The sequence below is a fragment of the Phoenix dactylifera genome, chromosome 9 (assembly GCF_009389715.1).
Source record: "Phoenix dactylifera cultivar Barhee BC4 chromosome 9, palm_55x_up_171113_PBpolish2nd_filt_p, whole genome shotgun sequence".
NCBI classification, from domain to species: domain Eukaryota; kingdom Viridiplantae; phylum Streptophyta; class Magnoliopsida; order Arecales; family Arecaceae; genus Phoenix; species Phoenix dactylifera.
The window spans coordinates 9254237-9279168 of NC_052400.1; the positions used below are offsets into that span (position 1 = coordinate 9254237).

The 24932-nt window shown below is 39.1% G+C and overlaps 1 pseudogene; it reads right to left on the reverse strand.

Moving 5' to 3' along the window:
* Window positions 1-11747: 11747 nt before the first annotated feature.
* On the reverse strand, window positions 11748-22908 carry LOC103716133 (annotated as a pseudogene).
* Window positions 22909-24932: the final 2024 nt, after the last annotated feature.

A 24932-nucleotide genomic window follows, 5' to 3' on the forward strand; every position in this document is an offset into this window, starting at 1 on the left:
TCGTAACCCCATCTTCTCAGTCCTCACATTGTTTCTTGATCTCGGTGTTTTCCTCCCCCGTCCTCTGTTCTTTTCTTCGTCCTCTAAGCCAAGAAACAATGCCGGACTGGACAATGGCGCTGCTTCCCGGCTTTGTGTTCCACCCGCTGGACGAGCACCTCCTAGACTTCTACCTGAGGAAGAAGATCCTCGGCGAAACGCTTCCTGGTGGTATCATCGTGGAGGCCGACGTCTACGGTGACGACCCCAAGAACCTAACTGGTAAGCGAGTTCTTGGAAGATACCTATCTTTCTCCTTCTAATTCCTTGGTTTTCTGTTGCCCTGTATTCTTGATTTAGAGCTACCGACTTCTTTGGTTTTTCTTGGGTGGTCGCAGCGCGGTATAACATGGCAAACAGGGATTCCGAGTGGTTCTTTTCGCATCCAGGTCTCGGAGACATCCGGGTGCCGAAGATAGCAAGCGGGTATCCCGGAGTGCGGGCTTGGGACGGTGGAAGGCCACCCAAGGCATCAAGACCGTGCTCGATTCCAAGCGCAAAGTCCTGGGCTCTAAGCAGTGCTTCTGCTATATGGAAAGAAGCCTTTCCGGTGGAGAGAAAAAGAGCATATGGCTCATGGAGGAATATTCCATCCATGGCCTTCCAACAAAAGATTCAAATAAGGTATTCAGATCACCCTAAACAACTCCCGTTATCCCTGTAGCTGCCGTTCTTTTGATTTTGGACATGGATTTCTTTTACCAGCTTCTCCTCTGTTCTGTTTCTGATTGCAGCTGGGTGAGTGGGTCATATGCAAGATCTATCTAACACCGAAAGCTCGCAAGACTCACACCACGACGCTGGAAGATCTACCTGAAATGCAACCGGTCAACCGGACAGCACCGGAGCCCGCAGCAAAAAGGATAAGGATGGAAGAGCCGGAAACAATGAATTCACTTTGGACACACCCCTCCGAGGACATTGCCGGTGATTGCCGGATCCTTCAACCGCCGGACAACCCTCTACCGCAAATAATCTGTGTCCAATACGCCCGTTGATGGTTGCTCCCCCACACAACCGGCTGGTGACGAGCCATATATCCCAAGTCAGGACGTTGATGGTTGCTTCCCCGCACAACATCCTGGTGACGAGGCATCTATCCCAAGTCAGGACGTTGATGGTTCCTGCCAGATTCACCACAGCACCCTATCGCAGTCTGATTCAGTAGTGCCGGAGCTTGTGCAGATGATTCAAGGTTCAGATCATATATCAGGGCTAGGTGGATTTGACCAATTTTTGAAGAATATCAGTGCAGGTAATTCCACCAATGCCTTCTCTCCAGAAATTCTACAAGATGCTGGTGCGGAGATTGAGGAGATGATACAAGATTCATATCATATATCAAGGCTAGGTAGCCTTAACCAATTCTCGAAGAATACCAGTGCAGACAATTCCACCATTGCCTTCTCTTCAGAAATTTTGCAAGGTGCTGGTGAGGAGATTGGAGAGATGATACAAGGTTCAGATCATATATCAGGGCTTGGTGGCCTCGACCAATTCTATAAGGATATCAGTGCAGACAGTTCCACCATTACCTTCTCTCCAGAAATTCTGCAAGGTGCTGGTGGGGAGATTGAGGAGACGATACAAAGTTCGGATCATATATCAGGGCTAGATGGCTTCGACCAATTCTTGAAGAATATTAGTGCAGACAATTCCACCATTGCCTTTTCTCCAGAAATTTTGCAAGGTGCTGGTGAGGAGATTGAGGAGACGATACAAGGTTCGGATCATATATCAGGGCTAGATGGCTTCGACCAATTCTTAAAGGATATTAGTGCAGACAATTCCACCATTGCCTTCTCTCCAGAAATTTTGCAATGTGCTGGTGAGGAGATTGAGGAGAGGGCCGCAATCCTTGCGTCACTCGGTGGTAGCCTGCCCACGCCATCAGTTGATGATATACTACGAGAGGTGACTGATGAAGGCTTTAATGTATAATTTATTTTTTCATTATGTAGGTCCTAGAATTGTTTCCCATTACATTTCTTCATAATTATGGGTGCCGCAAAAACGAAGCCCCTAACTATGATGATGTACTAAATGTGCCAATTGGTTGCTATAGAAAAGAACTACGTATGGCTTGATCCCCCTTGAGAAGGGGTACGTAGGCAGCCCGAACAGGTGCAGCCATTGATTTTTGTAAAAAAAATTTAAATTTCAGCATGCTATCACTGCTAGAACTCATAGGAATCTATCAGTGGTATCAGAGCCAGGTTCTCAGTTTAAGCTTTTATGTTTTAAAAACTTGTTTATCTTTTTGTAAAATAATCTGATAGATCAATCACCAAGCCATCCGGGTCATAGGAGAAAGAAGGGATCATCACCCTCTTTTCCAATTCGATGGGATCTCTTATGGCCTGTAGGGGTGCCATTGTGTTTGATTTTTGAAGATGAACCATAAAAGGTTGACTAAACTCTGTTTTAATCATCGCAATTAAATCTGAAATCATGAACATGTTTAGATTAGATCTAAAGTATTTTTGTAATTGATTTAATTGCTGATTATGCATGATTAACTAGATCTGAAATTTGGATGCATGTGATGCATGTTTATGTTAATATATGTAACATGAATAAATCTGAAATCATAAACTTGTTAGATTAGATCTAAATAAAATTTATGATTCATTTAATCTTTTATTTTGAAAGACATATCAGATCTGAAAACACATGCAAAAGTTGTATAATGTTTAAATTAATTCATGGCAGTTTATATATATGATATATGAACATAAATCGTAATGATTTAAACATGAATTAAAAGGTGAATTACACATGATTAATTATCACACTCAGATCTAAAAAATATTTTAAGAACAGAAAGTTTATAATTAATGTGTAATTAAAAATATTATGCAATGATATAAACTTTCATAAGCTTTACACTTAATTAAGAATTAAGTGATATGAAAATCTAGATCTAGTATTGTAACTCAATTCAATGACAATTACATAAGTATTTGGGCATTTAGGTTAGCTTGAATCAAGTTCTTAAGATTGGGTTAGACCTAAGTTAGAAATCATTCATGGACTAATAGAATTAATTGATCAAATCTAATTAAGTAGTAACTAGATTAGGTTCAAGAAAATTCTACTTCAATTTACAATAGTTGTAAATTAATCAAGTCCATGTATTTGATTAGACCAAGATGGAACTTGATTTAGGCTCAGAGGTAGAATCCGAGTCATTTGAGTAATCAAATCGAAATTGATTAACCAGTCGGTGTCTAAGGTAAGTTTGGCAGATTTGACCGATGGTTTTTAATTGGGAGCTACTCGCACTGATTCGTCTTTGTCGAGTTGACGGTTCCTGCCAGATTCACCACAACACCTTATTGCAGTCTAATTTAGTGGTGCCGGAGCTTGTGCAGATGATACAAGGTTCAGATCATATATCAGGGCTAGGTAGCTTCGACCAATTTTTGAAGAATATCAGTGCAGGCAATTCCACCAATGCCTTTTCTCCAGAAATTCTGCAAGGTGCTGGTGAGGAGACTAAGGAGATGATACAAGGTTCATATCATATATCAACGCTAGGTAGCCTCAACCAATTCTCGAAGGATACCAGTGCAGACAATTCCACTATTGCCCTCTCCACAGAAATTTTGCAAGATGATGGTGAGGAGATTGGGGAGATGATACAAGGTTCAGGTTTTATATCAGGGCTAGGTAGCCTCGACCAATTCTCGAAGAATACTAGTGCAGACAATTCCACCATTGCCTTCTCTTCAGAAATTTTGCAAGGTGCTGGTGAGCGAGATCGGGGAGATGATACAAGGTTCAGTTCATATATCAAGGCTTGGTGGCCTCGACCAATTCTTGAAGGATATCAGTGCAGACAATTCCACCATTGCCTTCTCTCCAAAAATTCTGCAAGGTGCTGGTGAGGAGATTAAGGACACAATACAAGGTTCGGATCATATATCAGGGCTAGGTGGCCCTCGACCAATTCTTGAAGGATATTAGTGCAGACAATTCCACCATTGCCTTCTCCTCCAGAAATTTTGCAAGGTGCTAGTGAGGAGATTGAGGAGAGGGCCGCAATCCTTGCATCACTCGGTGATAGCCTGCGCAGGCTATCAGTTGATGATATACTATGAGAGATGACTGAAGAAGGCTTTAATGTATAATTTATTTTTTCATTATGTAAGTCCTAGAATTGGTTTTCCATTACATTTCTTCATAATTATGGGTGCTTGCAAAAGCGAAGCACTTAACTATGATGATGTACTAAATGTGCCAATTGGTTGCTATAGAAAAGAACTGCGTATGGCTTGATCCTCCTTAGGAAGGGGTACGTAGGCAGCCCGAACAGGTGCAGCCATCGATTTTTATAAAAAAAAAAATAAATTTCAGCATGCTATCACTGCTAGAACTCATAGGAATATATCAGTGGTATCAGAGCCAGGTTCTCAGTTTTAAGCTTTTATGTTTTAAAACTTGTTTACCTTTTTCTAAAATAATTTTGATAGATCAATCACCAAGCCGTCCGATCATAGGAGAAAGAAGGGATCATCACCCTCTTTTCCAATTCGATGGGATCTCTTATGGCGTGTAGGGATGCCATTGTGTTTGATTTTTGAAGATGAACCATAAAAAGGTTGATTAAACTCTATTTTAATCATCGCAATTAAATCTGAAATCATGACATGTTTAGATTAGATCTAAAGTATTTTTTTAATTGATTTAATTACTGATTATGCTTGATTAACTAGATCTGAAATTTGGATGCATGTGATGCATGTTTATGTTAATATATGTAACATGAATAAATCTGAAATCATAAACTTGTTAGATTAGATCTAAATAAAATTTATGATTCATTTAATCTCTGATTTTGAAAGACATATCAGATCTGAAAAACTCATGCAAAAGTTGTATAATGTTTAAATTAATTCATGACAGTTTATATATATGATATATGAACATAAAGCGTAATGAATTAAACATGAATTAAAAGGTGAATTACACATGATTAATTATCACACTCAGATCTAAAAAATATTTTAAGAACAGAAAGTTTATAATTAATGTGTAATTAAAAATATTATGCAATGATATAAACTTTCATAAGCTTTACACTTAATTAAAAAATTAAGTGATATGAAAATCTAGATCTAGTATTGTAACTCAATTCAATGAACAATTACATAAGTATTTGGGCATTTAGGTTAGCTTGAATCAAGTTCTTAAGATTGGGTTAGACCTATGGTTAGAATCATTCATGGACTAATAGAATTAATTGATCAAATCTAATTAAGTAGTAACTAGATTAGGTTAAGAAAATTCTAGTTCAATTTACAATAGTTATAAATTGATCAAGTCCATGTCTTTGATTAGACCAAGATGGAACTTGATTTAGGCTCAGGGTAGAGCCCGAGTCATTTGACTAAACAAATCGAAATTGATTAACCAGTCGGTGTCTAAGGTAAGTTTGGCAGATTTGACCGATGGTTTTTAATTGGGAGCTACTCGCACTGATTCGTCTTTGTCGAATCGATGGTTCCTGCCAGATTCACACAAACACCTTATTGCAGTCTGATTTAGTGGTGCCGGAGTTTGTGTAGATGATACAAGGTTCAGATCATATATCAGGGCTAGGTGGCTCTACCAATTTTTGAAGAATATCAGTGCAGACAATTCCACAATGCCTTCTCTCCAGAAATTCTGCAAGGTGCTGGTGAGGAGACTAAGGAGATGATACTAGGTTCATATCATATATCACGGCTAGGTAGCCTCAACCAATTCTCGAAGAATACCAGTGCAGACAATTCCACTATTGCCCTCTCCTCAGAAATTTTGTAAGGTGCTGGTGAGGGAGATTGGGGAGATGATACAAGGTTCAGGTCTTATATCAGGGCTAGGTAGCCTCGACCAATTCTCGAAGAATACCAGTGCAGACAATTCCACCATTGCCTTCTCTTCAGAAATTTTGCAAGGTGCTGGTGAGGAGATCGGAGAGATGATACAAGGTTCAGATCATATATCAAGGCTTGGTGGCCTCTACCAATTCTTGAAGGATATCAGTGCAGACAATTCCACCATTGCCTTCTCTCCAGAATTCTGCAAGGTGCTGGTGAGGAGATTAAGGAGACAATACAAGGTTCGGATCATATATCAGGGCTAGATGGCTTTGACCAATTCTTGAAGGATATATTAGTGCGGACAATTCCACCATTGCCTTCTCTCCAGAAATTTTGCAATGTGCTAGTGAGGAGATTGAGGAGAGGGCCGCAATCCTTGCGTCACTCGGTGATAGCCTGCCCACGCCATCAGTTGATGATATACTAAGAGAGGTGACTGATGAAGGCTTTAATGTATAATTTATTTTTTCATTATGTAGGTCCTAGAATTGTTTCCCATTACATTTCTTCATAATTATGGGTGCCGCAAAAGCGAAGCCCCTAACTATGATGATGTACTAAATGTGCCAATTGGTTGCTATAGAAAAGAACTACGTATGGCTTGATCCTCCTTGGGAAGGGGTACGTAGGCAGCCCGAACAGGTGCAGCCATTGATTTTTATAAAAAAAAAATTAAATTTCAGCATGCTATCACTGCTAGAACTCATAGGAATCTATCAGTGGGATCAGAGCCAGGTTCTCAGTTTAAGCTTTTATGTTTTAAAACTTGTTTACCTTTTTCTAAAATAATCTGATAGATCAATCACCAAGCCGTCCGATCATAGGAGAAAGAAGGGATCATCACCCTCTTTTCCCAATTCGATGGGATCTCTTATTGGCGTGTAGGGATGCCATTGTGTTTGATTTTTCAAGATGAACCATAAAAGTTGATTAAACTCTATTTTAATCATCGCAATTAAATCTGAAATCATGAACATGTTTAGATTAGATCTAAAGTATTTTTTTAATTGATTTAATTGCTGATTATGCATGATTAACTAGATCTGAAATTTGGATGCATGTGATGCATGTTTATGTTAATATATGTACATGAATAAAATCTGAAATCATAAACTTGTTTAGATTAGATCTAAATAAAATTTATGATTTATTTAATCTCTGATTTTGAAAGACATATCTGATCTGAAAACACATGCAAAAGTTTTATAATGTTTTAAATTAATTCATGATAGTTTATATATATGATATATGAACATAATCGTAATGATTTAAACATGAATTAAAAGGTGAATTACACATGATTAATTATCAAACTCAGATCTAAAAACTATTTTAAGAACTAAAAGTTTATAATTAATGTGTAATTAAAAAGATATGCAATGATCTAAACTTTCATAAGCTTTACACTTAATTAAGAATTAAGTGATATGAAAACCTAGATCTAGTTTGTAACTCAATTCAATGATAATTACATAAGTCTTTGGTTATTTGGGTTAGCTTGAATCAAGTTCTTGAGATTGGGTTAGACCTAAGGTTAGAATCATTTATGGACTAATAGAATTAATTGATCAAATCTAATTAAGTAGTAACTAGATTAGGTCAAGAAAATTCTAGTTCAATTTACAATAGTTGTAAATTAATCAAGTCCATGTTTTTTATTAGACCAAGATGGAACTTGATTTAGGCTCAGAGGGTAGAGCCCGATTAAAATTGATAAACCAGTCGGTGTCTAACGTAAGTTTGGCAGATTTGACCGATGGTTTTTTAATTGGGAACTACTCGCACTGATTCGTCTTTGTCGAGTTGATGGTTCCTGCCAGATTCACCACAACACCTTATTGCAGTCTGATTTAGTGGTGCCAGAGCTTGTGCAGATGATACAAGGTTCAGATCATATATCAGGGCTAGGTAGCTTCAACCAATTTTTGAAGAATATTAGTGCAGGCAATTCCACGATGTCTTCTCTCCAGAAATTCTGCAAGATGCTGGTGAGGAGACTAAGGAGATGATACAAGATTCATATCATATATCAAGGCTAGGTAGCCTCAACCAATTCTCGAAGGATACCAGTGCAGACAATTTCAATATTGCCCTCTCCACAGAAATTTTGCAAGATGCTGGTGAGGAGATTGGGGAGATGATACAAGGTTCAGGTCTTATATCAGGGCTAGGTAGCCTCGACCAATTCTCGAAGAATACTAGTGCAGACAATTCCACCATTGCCTTCTCTTCAGAAATTTTGCAAGGTGTTGGTGAGGAGATCGCGGAGATGATACAAGGTTCAGTTCATATATCAAGGCTTGGTGGCCTCGACCAATTCTTGAAGGATATCAGTGCAGACAAATTCCACCATTGCCTTCTCTCTAAAACTTCTGCAAGGTGCTGGTGAGGAGATTAAGGAGACAATACAAGGTTCGGATCATATATCAGGGCTAGGTGGCCTCGACCAATTCTTGAAGGATATTAGTGCAGACAATTCCACCATTGCCTTCTCTTTAGAAATTTTGCAAGGTGCTAGTGAGGAGATTGAGGAGAGGGCCGCAATCCTTGCATCACTCGGTGATAGCCTGCGCAGGCTATCAGTTGACGATATACTACGAGATATGACTGAAGAAGGCTTTAATGTATAATTTATTTTTTCATTATGTAAGTCCTAGAATTGCTTCCCATTACATTTCTTCATAATTATGGGTGCTGCAAAAGCGAAGCACTTAACTATGATAATGTACTAAATATGCCAATTGGTTGCTATAGAAAAGTCATGCACTTGTCTTTACATACTTCATGGCAACATATGTCCCACTTTTTTTTTACTGCAAGAAACAAAAATTTGTTGGAAAAATATTTAAGGTGAAATATGTGTTATTTGTCTATATATGTCCAAAGTATTTTCCATGCTGCTATTTAATGTCCTAGACAAGAAAAAGTTCGATAAATTGCTATGTGTCTGCATGTATATTTGTATGTACCTGCATCCATTTCTACGATTGTTGTGTCGCATATACGAAAGATGTATCATGTTTTACTAGCTCTTTTTTGTTTCCTTCTGGGTTGATGTATTCAAAATCCTTCAATTCTATACTTTTCGCAAATATTTTGTTATTGATTTGAGTTAATCTTATCAATAGTTGGTAGATTTTGCATATGTGAAGTTTCGCCAACTAGTACCTGAGGGCATATCAGCCGGCAACTGGTTTGGTAGGATACGGGTCCCTATTGTGCCGCTTTAGGGCAAATTGACATTAGTAGAATTGGAGAGGGAGGGCAAATTAACAAGAGAGAACCGGAGAGTGAGGAGGAGAGGAAAAAGGAGAGAGAGAGAACAAGAGATGGGGAAAGAGAGGGGGAAAAGGCTTTGCAGAATCGAGGTTTAGAAAGTAATTCATCATATCAGGCCTATGTACACAACATACATACACCCTGTTGTGCTATGTAACAGAGTCGCAACATAAAGAAGTTGCTAAATGATACAAGAAAATTAACAACGAGACTATCAAACTATGACATAATTGTCTAATTTAAGAAAAATTTCAACCAGGTTACCCCCACATATCCAATAAAACTCAATTAATTAATGGAAAAACTCTCATAATTTCTCCATTTCTTACTTTTGTTGTGATCTCCAGATGATGCCAAAGCTCTCCATCATGTTTCTTTAGAAGCTGTGACAACTTAGCAATTGCAGAACAAATTCCAACAATGCTGTTGTCAAGTTTCTGACAGAAATTGTCCTTGAATCCACGTAATAACTAAACAAAACAAAAGAATGCGTCTCCTTCAGCGTAAGCCTGTGTGTAGATCAAAATGGCAGAATAGTAAAGAATTTGAGAAATGAAAAGCATAAAACAACTATCATTAAACTTTACAATTTGAGAATGTTTCCAGTGTAAAGTTTCAGTGTACGGAATCAACACCCACCATCATTAAACTTTACAATTTTTTTATAAAAAATTCAAGCTCGAGAATTTTACTCTATCAATAATTGCAATTCCTAAATGAGGTCTATATTTTGCTTGGATTTAACAATATTTAATGAAATGATGGTTGATCAAAACAACCAATCTTAAGTAAGAAAAATTATAAATTCTTCTTTATCCAAGAGAGTGACATCAAGAGAAAAGGTGCATGAGGAAAAAGGCTGGGTAAAGGAGGGAGATTGAGGTAGGTAAAGGAGCACAGAATGAGGGCAATAAGAGACAAATACACATGTGGAGAATAATAAGAACACTACTTATGCAACACAATGTGCAGCCAGCAAATACTGTTGAAATCATCACTTGTCCTAAAAGCTTAAGCTTATAGGATGAGGTATATTTGTTTATATATTTTATATTTTCTAACACTCCCCCTCACATGTGGGCCGGACTTTTCTTAATGGGCGAGCCCAATATGTAAAATTTTTTTAATAATGGGGTTAAAGAGTATGGAGACAGTGTTCGAACTCAGGACCTTTGCTCTGTTACCACTTACCATGGTAAAATCACCATTTTTCCTAAAAACTTAAGTTTATAGGATGATGTAGATTTATTTATATATGTTATATTTTCTAACAGATACTATAACCAACTAGAGCATTAGAGACAATATCAAATTTTAGTCAGATGTCTATATTTGTAGTAAATAATTCCAATATATTTCCTTATTCATGAGGCCTATTTCAAGTATGATTTTATATTGGGTTTAATGCCTGTTTGGGTTGGGGGTTTAGTCTTATATATACTTCTAATGCATTGTATGAAGGTAACCTTTTGATATGTTAATAATAATTTTTAGAGAGAACTTCCTTCACTAGATGAAGGGTTCTTCAACCCAAATGGCTTCAATTTGTGTGCCGGCTACGAAGTTAAATCCTGGTGATCAAATCATCTTTAATCCTTCCTGCGGCATCAACTATGCTCAAGAGGGCATTGTTGCAAAATTTGCGGAATTAAAAAAATGCAAACAATTATAGTTTATTGCTTAAATGAGTAGTTCTAGAAATAATTAGTTTGTTTGCAAATGCATGCAGATATACCTAAAAGTATGTGATATTCGCAAATAAAACATGAATCCACAATTTGCTTAATAAACACCTCTGCTTTGGAAAATAGCCCTAGCTCACACTTCGGGATGTTGTAGAGGATAGCCATCACACGAAAACTGGGCTTGGAAATGAGGAGCCTTGACTTGTTAATTTGAAACATTATCTTTCCTGAAAAGGGTGCATTAAAATCTAACAAAAAGGGAGCACTAAAAGCTAGGCTATGCTCTAGCCTTTTTTTTAAATTTTCTTGCTCTCTTGTTACTCTATTAATTCTTTTATTTTTTTTCCTCTTTCTGTTCTTCTAATAATTCTCCCCGAGCTCGCATCTGTTCTTCTAATAATTCTCCCCGAGCTCGCATGGTTCACAAATAAATCGAACAGTACAGAGCATATAGAACCATATCGGTACTAAGCTAGTATGTAGTATGGAAGATGTACCGACTCTCAGTACACCGAACCAACTCCTGTGCTGGGCATACCAACACAAGTAGCACCAATATAGGGCTGAGGTCTAAGACGGCGTACCTTATTTCTTAAACTCCTTGGAAATAACGAAGGAATGGCCATAATTTGCCATTATAACCAAAACAGAAAAAGCAGTTACGAAGAAATAGGACTATCAAAAAAAAAAACTTAAACCATTATTTTTCATAAATACCCATAGACATGATAAAAATATTTTGCAATCAGCTGAAAAAAAATTATTTTTTCCATTGCAGTGCAAATATTTGATTTTTAAAATATTATTTTATTAGGGAACAGTGTCATAGTAGCCCTTATTTCATACCATCGTCACCAGGGGTGAAAACTCAGACTCGTTTGATTCAGATGCATACATATTAAATAACCAAATGTGTGGAATTGAAATGAAAAATGCAGAAGACTGGGTTACATGATGATACAAAAAAGTAAAAGCTGTCAATAGTAAGAGCTGCCCTCCACCGTTATACATGCAGCAATCTTCTATATAACATGAACTGACAACATACATATATATATATATATATATATTATATATATATCCTACAAAATTTTCTGATCACAGAAACATGTTCAAAAGGAAAGTGTAGAGTAGGACATCAATCCAATAAACCTATTCAGTTGGGCTCAGCAGCTGTGTAAAGTGCAAACGGCATCAATAGCTAGGACCTTCATAAATTCATCATGGCAAGGACGGAATCATAACTTTATTAAAGGAAAAGAAGATGACCCGCCCATGATCCACATAGCAGAACTTAAGGGGAACGCCATTACACTTCTTCTCTAGATTTTCTACATCTACCATTGAGGGCGGTTTATACCTGCAGAGACAATATTTCAAGAACATGCAATTAAAGATGGATTGAAATCATAATGACTACAAGAGATGTTTTACACAATGTTAAAAAAAGCTTAAGAAAATGGGAACCACATCAGAAGAATGGCATGATGAAAAGCAACCAACCCATAAAAACGAGAAACAAAGAAAGAAAAAGAAAGTATGACATCTGCACTTGTACTCAGAGATCTTCTCCACCAACGAAATAGGAAACCTCTATCCAAGTCAGGTTGTGTTAAATAAGAGTTTAGCATTAGAGTCTCCAATTGGTCATTATGACTGCAGGCATACGTCTTTAGTAATGGTTCTCTCTATTCACTTGATTCATGAAGCCCATAAACTAGTTATTTGGACTTGGATTGAACAAAATGTTAGACACACTGCATCTTTCAAATTAGAAGTAATAAAAACTTGGTTCTGGCTTCCCTGATATAGAACTGATCTTTAGAAGAATGTAACTGTGTGTTGAACTCTCCAGCAGGGCAGCTTTGATAAAAGAGGTCTGCCATGAAAAGTTGGAGATTAGTTGGTGGGAACTGAAACCCTCCTCCTAAGCTATGCACTTTATATTCATGCAACCAAGAAGGAACCTAAGAGATTTAACCAAACATAATGACCACTCAGCCAATCTGGACAAAGCTCCACATAAAAGACTTTGTTCCAGATCTATAGTTCTAAGTATATAGAGCAGATTGCTTGTGATGCTATTTAGTTTTGACATCATCTTTTTAGATGAGCCTGAAGGTCATTAGTGTTCTGAGATGGCCTCACTTGGCTTGTGGATAATTTGAAAGCTTGGGATTGAGAATTTGTGTTACCCCGATGCTTGAAAACCTTTTTTTTTTCATTGAACACCTGGACACAGACACTTCAAATCAGTGAACCATGATGACGTCATGGTCACATAACAAATTTTGGCACCTATACCTAAACGTTAACAAGTCTAGTATAACATTTGGCAAAAAATTTATGAATTGTCAGAAATTACAGAAGAACTGATCCAACAAACTACACACAAATATTCATATATATTTAAGCAAACATATACTTTCAGCATTTTCCCATGTCCGATCTCTTGAAAGATCCAATATCCAACACTTCTAGATGCTTCAATACTTGACACCCATGTCATGTGTCCAAGTAACATAGCTTAAAATAGCACTTCCGTAACTTTCAACAATTCATAAACATAAGTTGATAGGTGGTTGCACGGAAGAAAGAGAAAGATGATGAATAAAACAGAGAGGTTATGCTCAAAGTAGAGAAGAAACCTAACAAGGACAAATATGTAATAGTATAGACACCAAGAAGAGTAAAAATTGGTCAAAACTTGATTACATTCAGCACAACACTACAATTTCACAAGTATTTCTCACAAAATTGCCAGTCATGGGACTCTTATAAGAAACCCTCTTACCGGCAATAAGCATGGAAGAAAATGATACAGATGTAAGATTCTTATGTTATGTTAATAAGCATGAGTTAAGATTTCTGTCAATTTTACTTCCTAAAACTCCATTAGCTCTTTTAAAACCATTTTGAGATATAAATCTTATAATTGCCTATTATTTTGATGTAACAAAAACATGGCATAATAATATACTGACAACTCCTAGTCTTTATCCATCTCTGTCAAATAGATATAACCCATTCAGAGAGGAAAGAATACACTCTATCCAGCTTCTCTCATCTGCCCAACATATTATTCAGCATCTAATCTCTAGAAAAATCTTATTCACTCCTAAAAATTTTCTGTCCTTTTTTTTCCACATTTCTTTTTAACTAAATGTTCATTGCACATGCATCTAGCCTAAAGCTGTCAAAAGATGAAAGCATCTGAAATCTAAAGTGAGAAACCAGAGATACGATAGTAAGTTGATGTATGCATGAAAATGTTGCAGCTTTTTCCAGTACCAGTAGCACTAAGATATGCTATGAAAATTTGGAAATTTACTGATGAAACCTTGAACAATAAATTAATATTTGTCAAGTTAATATAACAAACATCACAAACATCAAATAGAGAAAGGATTGCATAAGCAGAGAGTTTTGTAAATTTATATCAAAATCATATCATTAGAGCTTGTCACCCTACAATGGGCCATAAAAGTCAACACAATTTGAGTCAGCTTTTAGGCCATCCACAATCAAATCTGATCAGCTTATAGTTCAGAACAAAGAAGACTGGTTTTTAATATCATGGAGGATTAGTCATAAGTGTTTCAATTGACAAAAATCACCAAGCTAAATGAGAAAATGAAGTTACATGGTTCTGATTTTATCTTCTATTGTTGACTATGACCCTATGAAAGTAGGTCACATTACAAAGGGAGTTACAAAGCAAAGCATGAAGAAAGAGACTGCTACTAAAAGGTCAACTATCTTGATCATTCAAAGTTTCAAACAATCATGGCACTCTGACATTGGTAAAGAAAATCACAACTCTAGCAATATTACTTATTTTATTAAAAAACATGAAAGTATATACAGTTTCACAATCTCTTAGCCAAGGAAAGATGTCATGAATCTCCCTCCATATCTCTCAGTGTAATGATTAACATGCATGCTCAAAAGTTTTAGCTTCTGTTTTTCGATGCTATTCTTTATTTCATTCACACTACTAGAATAATCCTAAGTCCTAACCTTCAACATCATTTTTGCATGCACCAAATCTAGCAAACCTCCCAAGCCACCAAAATCTCATCCGTTATTCTAGCGATAGTACCACTAAATTACTTGTATCAAGACAACTAGAGTTCTAGCAATCCTTCCTCATCCTTTACCTACTCTATGCCTCAGCACCGAACCATTTAAGATGGTACTTTCGAAAAGATATGTTATTTGAACTCATCTTTATCACTAAAGCACTTTCTCAAGCTACATTTATCCATGCAGTTTATGTACACAAGAGTCAAGATCAAGGTTCGCCGTCTCGGTACCGAACCCCGTTCCGGTGCCACACTAGTACAATGACGGTATAGTATCGAATAAATTTTTTTTGGTGTACCGAGTGTCGGTACGCCATCCATATTAGGTATCGGTACCGAACCGCTACAGTACAGTATGCCACGTACCGTCCGATTTAGGCCGGTATAATAAACCATGGTCAAAATCTTTTAGTATATATCCTGCCCTTCTGCAACCATTTCACAAAAATATCAACTCTCTCTTTGATAGACTCCATAAAATCTTGTGACCACGGTCTGAAAATAAATTGTTGAACACCTCCATAGTCATTTGCCTCTTCACATCTTCCCTATGTGTTCATCCTTGGTGGCTAGACTTGGGATACTTCTTTCGTTTTTTTATTTTTCAGGTACCATAAATCAATGATTTTATTTTTCTTTTAAATACTAGCAAGAGAAGTAAGAAAACAGGTGCGACTCTTGCTTAGAAAGTGGAAGGGGAGTCATTGGTCAAAATTAATGTTTCTAAAAGGTTCCTTGTCAATACATTTTATAAAACTTAAGCTGAAAATTGAAGTTCTCATTGTTCGTTTCTATCTGAAACTCTTTTTGTCGGAATGTTTCTTAAGATTATATTATATATTTGTCATACCATTCATGATGTGTTTTTTCTAGAGTTACTTAAAAAAGTATATTATATTTTAGATTTGAGGTATTTCACACTAAAATATAATCTTATCAAATTCAATAACAGCTATTTTCTTTCCTTAAACTGCACTAAAATCAGAAAAAGAAAAGGGAAAAATCAATAATGGAGTTTAATGGACATGATTGCAATGGAGACTAGTCTTTAAAAGTTAAACAAAGAAAAGACACTGTTACCAGCATCATTTCCACTGGCACAGGAAAATAAATATAGAAATCAGAAAAAAGTGGAAAGTATTTGTTATGTAACCAAAAACAACTACTTAGTTTCTCTAGGCTCTGGGATTTAGTTCGTGCCTTGTAATTTTCTTTCTTTCTGCCTCCTTTGAGGCTTGTTGTTCTTCATTCTTTATTGTTTAATAAATTTGGGTGCATTCTACCCTCTCTTCCCCTCAACAAAAAAAAAAAGAGGAAAAAAAGTTATGAAGCTTAAGAAACTTCTTGACCTTGCGAGCCAGATTAACAAGAGGACCCTTTATGATTCTTGAACATTAGTATCAATCTTTAACAACCTTAGAAAACCAAAGGCAGCTGTATCTATGGAAATGCCAGACTCTGGTATGGAATTTAAGGCAACAGAAAAGAATTTCTTAAAGTCCTAATGATATCAACTTTGGTGCAAAAAATTTTCCAAGCCTAAGACAAAGTGCAGTATTTTATTTATTCTATTGTGATGACCATGCGGATCATATGGCAAACACAACCTAATGAGAAGATGTGAAATAATAAGGAGGAATTTAAGTGTTGTTAATTTGTTATCAATTTTAAGGAAAAGAAAACCTTGGACAGGAAAACCATGAAAAAATATGACCATGTAACATCAAATAGATGGGTCTTACCTATTATATATGTCTGTCTTCATGTTTATCCAATGAAAGAGATGCACAGCAGAGAATACAATGTGATTCGACTTAGTACATTCTATTAGGCAAGATAGATTAATGATCTAGAGAAGTTTAAAAAATTATACGAGATAACTATACAGCCTAAGGTTGCTTTTTTATTAACCATCTATTTTGGATATTAAATCTACCTGACCAGGCAAAGAATAAAACTTGGATCACCCGGGGAAGATTTTCTAAACTTGCTGTTGGGTAGATATACATCAAAAGTTGGAGTAATGTCATTAATCTGCATATCTTTAAGCATCTGAATGATGGGAATACTTTCCCCCACTTCCCTGTTGGGCCTCCCATCAATGTCTAGCGTGCTTTGAAGCAAGTTATTGTTGCAACAGATCATTTTATTCTTCATAGTCCATGGAAGACCATGGCGTCCAACAATGTATCCAAGCAGCTTCAGGTGCTTGTAAGCTTCAAAGGACTCCCAAGAACACCCATACTTTCCTTCTGCTATCTTCTTATATACATCTTTATGCTAAGGCTTGTATCATCAACACCCAGGAGAAGAAGTGCCCCTCTTTCAGCTAAAACCTACAACCAAATTCAAATAACTTGAGGCTGTGAACTTGCAAGTGAGAAGCAGAAAGATAGTAGATCTTTGTTTTTCATAGGAAACTATAGGCAAAGAGTGCCCAAAGGTATTTATCAAAGTGAAATGAAGAGTTACAAAAAAAAAAGGAAGAAAAGAAAGACCCTGCAAGAAGGATATTTGTAGTAAATCAAGTCCCTTAACTTCAATCCATTTGAATAAAATTCTTACAGTAAAAAGTGCCTGAGTAGATCACTTAGTTTCAAATTATGCAGCCAGCAGAAACTCCTGCATCATTCCCTCAAGTACCAAGTTATAATAACACATACCAAGTAAGAAAGAAAAAAAAATCGACCAGTTTATCTTTCAATCCATATGTTCGATAAGCATGAACTTTCAGTGAGTCCATAAAAGAAATTCCCTTTCACTTGAGATGTCTTTAATAACTGAGCAAGTCACCCATAGACCAGTTAATAGGATTATTATTGACTATGTATTACAGTACTAAAGTTGCTGACTGACCAACTGTAGTTTACTTACTACCATCTTTCACCACAGAGCTACCACACTATCTTGAAAACCTAAAGAACTTACAAAAGAAATCACCAATGTAACCTAGACTATAATTACAGGCCAAAGGGTTGAGAAAGTTGCTGAGTTTATAGATTTTTAAGCATACTGTTCAAGTCCGTACATGGAAAAGAACTGAACAGCAATTAAATCTGACACAAAGAAGCACAATCAGATTGAAACTAAGGCATGCAAAAAGTAGCATAGGCTAAGTCTAGGTCAAAAAAAATGATGGAATTTAGGGGTTTGTACTAAGTTATCATAGAGGAGGACAAGGAGGAAGAAGGAGAATAGGCTCCAGGATTGCATGCCAGGAAGAAGAAATAACATGGGATCCCCCATAACTAAAATTATTTATTTTGATATCTTCTCAATTACAAGTCAAAACAAGTTTCTGAAATCTATCTCAATCATCCATCTATTGCTGATAGACAAGTCATCTAGAAGAAGGGCATAATAGTATACTAAATAAGACATTCCTTGACAACCTACTTCAGAGCGAGCGAGCGAGCGAGAGAGAGAGAGAGAGAGAGAGAGATCTAAAGTCTCAAACAGCAATTATCTTCTTTGACTATCAAATAAAAAGATGGTCTACCAGCATAACAAGCATTATTTATAGCAAAACTAACAAGGAGAAGGAAAAGGGATGTGTCTCAGGTTTTGGAATGAATTATACCAATAGCAATTATACCGCACAGCCCTTGTGATCTAAGGTGACCATATGCTTAAGAAGTAGAAATGTGAAGGAAAGAATCATATGAAAGACATGGGAACAAGTAGCGTATTATGGTAGGAGTAGAATTTAGCATAAAATGAGATGCACCTAAGAGAGGAAACGAATTAACATCTAAATGTTCAAATGGGGCAAATGGGTCCATGTCCAACGAATTGTAACAGTTTTAAAACAGATGCAGTATAGAGGGAACGTATGATGGTAGAATATACATAAAATGAACAAGAGTAGCAAAGGTTATGACAGAGAGGTGCCTGATAGTAAGTATGTAAAATGAAAAGCCATCTTAGAAAGCAATAACAATATCGAAGAAGCCACATGATGCAGGACAAACTCACTTTGACACTGATCAAGGAGAAGGATAGAACATCAGGTTGCCTGTACTTTTCCTCCCCAACAGAGCGATTTCAGCAGGCTGACTCAAAAGGTTTATCTAAGCAATAATTGTTTAAGCTCAAACCAGGTTAAGTCCCTAGTCTTAATCCCTGACTAACAGGGCTTCTAAAATCCAGAAATGAGCAATTAATTTATGTCTTTATTGTTATCAAGATAATTTTGTTTCAAGTTGAACTTGAGGCTCATAAATGTGCAAAAAATCAAAAATTCAAGTTTCTCTATAAAATTTAAAAAAAAAGATATTGGATTTAGTAATAATTGAAAAGTAGCAGCTCAAAGTACCAATACACGACAAAAAGCTGGAATTTTGATGTAAGATGGCACAAAATAACATCTTAATCTCAATGGATTCACCCCAAAGGCTGACACACACATGGATTTTCAACAAAATAATTGTTGTTTGAACAATGATACCCATGAACAAGGGTAAAGAATACAAACCCAACTATTTGAAAGCTACTCAAGAACTTGAAATGAAAGCAAAAATCGAATATTGATGAAAGGGCAGTGAACATTAACATCTAAAGCTACATTATATAACCTAAAAAATCAGCATACTTACAGGATTTCCTCAATGTGACAATACAGCTTGCCGTTCCGGATGATACCGGTGGTCGTCCACATGCTGCCTTTCTTCTCTATCACTTTCCCCATCCCCATCACTTCGTCCCACTGTGCCCGAGATATCTCCTTCCTTCTCTTCATCCAACGACCAAGAACTTAAACCGGAAGTTGTCTATAAGAAATGCGTATATATTTTGAGCCAAATACCTGAACTGAAGTTTGGAAGCAGATGGCTTGGTGATACCGGTAGATAAGAAGGGGTTCAGGTGGTGCTCTTCCTCTTCCTCTTCTTCTTCCCTTGTACTCTTCCTCTTCTTCCTGTTGGAGTCTTAGCCGGTGAGTCCATCACTGGATTCCGAACGCCCTCGGAGAGAGTACCACGTCAAAGCTTCGGCAGGTCAAGGGCAAGGATTTGCCGGGCCTCGGGCTACATTAAATCTCTATATAATTTCAACTGGCCAACCCAGGGCAGCCCAATGCATTTGGGGGCTAAGACAAACTCACTGGAGGAGGTATTTTTTTTAAAAAAATGATAATTTTTTTAATAAATATAAAATACATTAAAAATTTATTTAAAATAATTCGTCTAGCTTTTTGAGATGTAAAATTACTAAACAAACTTTTGTACTCAATATTCATTAAAATACTATTTTCAATCTCATGGAGTTTTTTTTTTCAAGTAGGAAAGCAACTCATGTTAACAATAATAACATAAATGAATCACTAAATTTAGACAATAATATATCCAAGAAAAACTCCAGAACACAGAAAACACACATATCTAAACAGTCGTAAGAAATTAATTCACAACATATCATGAATTTTAAAAAAACAGGTAACCTAGATTTTACTAGACCCAATCAACCAAGTTAAAAAGAGCTTAAGAACTCGATGCATAAAATAATGAGAATATGTTACAAGGGAAAGAAAAGGATTAGGAAAGAAGAATCATAAGTACAGATTCTCATAGACAAGTAATATCTGGCCTCGAGTGAAGTAAAAGATACAGAAAAGGAGGAGATGGACAAGTACTGAAGTACACCTTCGTTCCTTGATGCCCACAAATACAGCATCTCTCAAGGTACCATACCATATGCTTTCTCCAATTTAACATGAGCTCGTTTTCAGTTTTCTTATCTTGTTCCATCACACTCTTTAGTATCATACTCTATATTGTTGATTCAATTCCACAAAAGTTGGTACAATTATGTGCATAACTCTTACAAAAAATGACATGGAAATTGCTTTATGTAACCAACCATAACCATGGAAAATCAAGATTCCAAGAAAATGAAAATTCTTGAGTTGTTTTATCACTAATGACCGAAAAATCTGCCCAATGGACTAATAACACTGTTTGCAGAAATTTTCACCAAAAACAGAACAATCGTGCACCTTTAGCAGGAGACTAAATAAATCCTTCTTTTATTTAAACATCAAAAGGCAAAAGGAACGAAAAAGAACAACAAAAAGAGAGGGGACGCCACTGAAACAGAGGAATTTAAGGCCGAGGAGGAAGCCGAGATGGTGAGATAAGGTGGAGGCACGGCTTCACCAGGAAGTTGGAAGATAAAAAAAGTTCCGAGCAAGACGATTAGAACTTAGAAGAGAAGAGAGACTCTTCGCCCTCCCTAAAGCGGATCGGAAGACTAGATAAGGAGAAGAAGAGAGAGAGAAGAGAGAGAGAGAGAGAGAGAGAGAGAGAGAGAGAGGAGAGAGAGTTATATCAAGATCCAGAATGGAAGACGACGACGCCGCGCTGGAGAAGAGTGGGTGTTTTTACTATTTCACGGCGGGGGTTTGGGAACGGCACGGGTTCCTCTGTTTCAGTGAAATAGCTCTACGCCTCCAGGGACTTTCAAGTAAACGCGTCCAAAAAACAATATAAAAAATAGAAAATTTGCGAGGAAGACCTTAATCATTTGACGGAGATATGGTGTTCGTGGAATCTTTATTGCCGAAGGCTGGACTGGTCGAGAGAGGAGACCGTCGAGACGGGAGTAGACGAGGGGCGGAAACGAGAAGCCTTGTCGCCGTTGTCGGGGTGAGCAGATGGCCGGTGGCCTGGCGGGGTGGCGGGTTATCGAGTTGAGGCGAGGAGGAGAAGCCCTACTTCCCTTCCTAATCGGAGAGACATGCTAGGGATCCAAGGGGTGGGATAGGGAATTAATCTTGGAAAATATTAAGGACACCTCAGGTAGTATGATTGGGTTCGGGCCGGAGCCGGACTGGGTCATTGTAAACACAAGCCCGAACTGTTCAAAGGAGCCTAAGCTCATCCAAAATGTGCGGAGCTCGAGTAGGCCGCGCAAGATTTGAGCAGCAGCTCTAGTCTCAGTGGTTATGGTTTCGACATTAGCTCAAGCACGATGCGACTCGTACTAGTTATAAACACAGTTCAAAACCTAATGCCTTGCTGGCCTCTTGGTGTAAAATAGGTGGATGTTTGATCCTAACCAGGGATCGTCGGTCCGGCTAGAGCTAGAAGTCGGTGCATGTTGAATCTTCATCTTCGAGGCTCGATAACAAAATATCATATTGAAGAAATTAGTACGAGGGACGCCCCGTGTGATCGAATGGGTGAGTGCATCAAAATTCATGCGACTTTTCGTCGAGCACTTGGGATCCATTGGAGATGGGTGATTGGAACACCAGTTTGACGAGGGAGACAGTGGTGGACGAGGGTGCAGGGCTTGATCGGCCAAAGAGCCGTCTAGAAGCGGAGATCGGCTACTCTCGACGGCAGCCAAGAAGCTTCCCTCATCGTCGACGGTGGCACAGATGCCACCCCAGCAACCGGTGCGGACCAACCACTGGATATTGGAGAAGGAGCTTGAGGTCCTCTAGCGGCACTTCATGGAGTACTCGAGCTACCATCGAAGTGGGTGGGGAAGATTAGAAGGGCATGGTCTTCGACGACAGTGATTGTTTGTAGCTTGGGCGCGAGTCCCGACAGAGTGGGTAGCTCGAGAGTTATGTCTCAAGGAAAAGCTTGATTATAAGGTAGAGGCTTTCCTGATGGTGGAGGAGCACTAGACCTTCCGATTCAAGAGCGAGGGTGACTAGGATTTGGTGTTGCCAACGACCCATAGCTGGTGGCGGGCCAACTACTGGCCATGGAGAGAGATGGGTGCCGGACTTTGTTCCCGACATCAACTCCATGAACCGAGTGGTGTATGGATCCGGCTCCTTTGTCTCCCTCTGGAATATTGGGACAGGGACTCGATCTGGATATCATGGTGGCGGTTGGCCTCTGGCCCTGGATGGATTCATTGACCAGCTTCAAAAGTTCGGATATGCCAGGGTTAAGGTGGAACTCAATGCCCTAAACCCTCTCAAACCTGTTTTCATCAAAGGGGAGTCGCAGAACTTCTGGCAGGCTTTCGTTTATGAAAATCTACCAGCATTTTACTACGGTTGTGCTCGGATCGGTTATATGAAGGATGACTGCCGATATTCTTCCCTCGTTTCCGCTTCGACAAAGGGAGATGGAGCCAGGGCGTCTCCAGTGCCTATGGTTGTAAAGACTCCTTCAGAGACGTCGGCTCACCCGGAGATGGAGGGGTCCAACCGGGGTCGCTGTCTGATATTTGGATCGTGGCTGGCCACCAATCGGATCTGGCAGTCGAGGGCAGCCAACGCTGGGATGCGGCCGAGGAGGATGACTACTTCCTCCTCCGAGTCAGCCTCGAGCCCATCCTCCACCCATTCCGAGCCGAGTTCTCCTAAGAACCGGCTGAGTTTGCCCGAGTTGCCACATAATTAGGATGGGTAGCAGAATCCCATCAAGGTGGTGCGGAGGAGATCGCCGGAGAAGGGGGTCCTGGCCGGTGACTCGGCGACTTCAAGTGATGAGGTGAGTCAGCTCGCTCTGGACATCGAGTCTCGATTCATGGCAGTGATACGGGTCAGGCCCAAGCGTTAGGCTTGTTGGGTCGGGCTGAGGTGGCTCGGACCGACATTGTTATGACGAAGGTTGGTTCTGGGCTCAGCTTGATGAAGCGAGCCAGGAGCCTACCTAAGGCCCGCGTGGAGGATGGGCCGGTGGAAGCTGGGTTGGGCCTTTAGAGCCCACCCAAGGCCCGCGAGGAGGGCGGGCCGGTGGAGGTTGGGTTGGGCCTTCGAAGCCCACCCGAGACCCATGCGGAGGGTGGGCCGGTGGAGGCTAGGCTGGGCCTCCAACAACCTCTATCTTCTTCTTCGGACGAAGGGCCCTTGGCTCCAAGGAGAGGGCACGATCTTTAGTGGCACAAAAGCCCTCCACCCTCTCCTCATGCATTGGCTGTCTGGACCATCAGGGGCGAAGAATCGGACGACAGCAAGGTCGACCGAGCTAGGATTGACGGCCGACCGAAGAACGAGAAGGAGAGCCAATTGGTGGGGAGCCCGACATTCCACAGCCCATGTCTCCTGAATCAGGCGAGGGAGTTCGGGTGCCTAGAGGTGATCGCAATCGCCAACGGAGTAGGATCCCCCCTTTCTCCCGGACCACCAGGGCTGAGGCGGCGGGCGGCAGCGGGCCAAGCTAGGCAAGATTGGTGGCTTCTCCACACGGCTTTCGGAGGCTGACCTAGTAGCGGTGCATAGGGGATTGTGAGTAGTTCCAGCCGATGGAGCTTCCAATGCCGACACAGAGGGTCCAGCGATGCCAGCTATGGGCCAAGGAAAGGGGGCTATAGAGATGCCAGATCTTGGGGGGAAGATGGAAGCTGGGAGGCTGTGTGGCATGGGAAGGCAACAATGAGAACACAGTGCCCTCTCTAGATGGACTGGGCCCAATTCAAGCTGACCGTGGGTATGTGGTGCTATAGCTAAAGCAAGTCTTGTAGGGGCCAGACAGAAAGTGGGGGTCAGAAGGACTAGCCGGGGCTATGATGGAGTGGAGCATGAGGGAGAGGGCCACCCCTCCCCCCAGAATGTTGAATGAAGATCCTACTGTGAAACTATCCAGAGGGGGCAGGAAGCCTTCTTTAGCTCGGCCTTCCGCAGACTAGTGCACTTGTATGATCTAGAGGTGTATGTGCTCTTCAGAACTTGACTATCGGAAAGAATCTCCAGTGCACGATGCAGGCCCTACCTAGATCTTGGAGATTTTATGCAGTGGAATCCCAAGGGTTGCTGAGCAGAATTATTATGACTTGGAGACTAGGGAATTGTAATATCAACATCTTCCATAAGTGTAACCAACAGGCTATATTATGATAATTTCAGAAGTAAATGGGCTTCCATGAGTCTTATATGCGGTCTATGCCAGCACTGACTATAGAAAGAGAAGGGTGCTCTTGGGTGAGATAGCTAGTATGATTCAGCAAGGATACCAACGGTGGTTGTGTTGGACTTCAATTGTATTGATGTCCTCAGGAGAGTGAGTGCAAAAGGC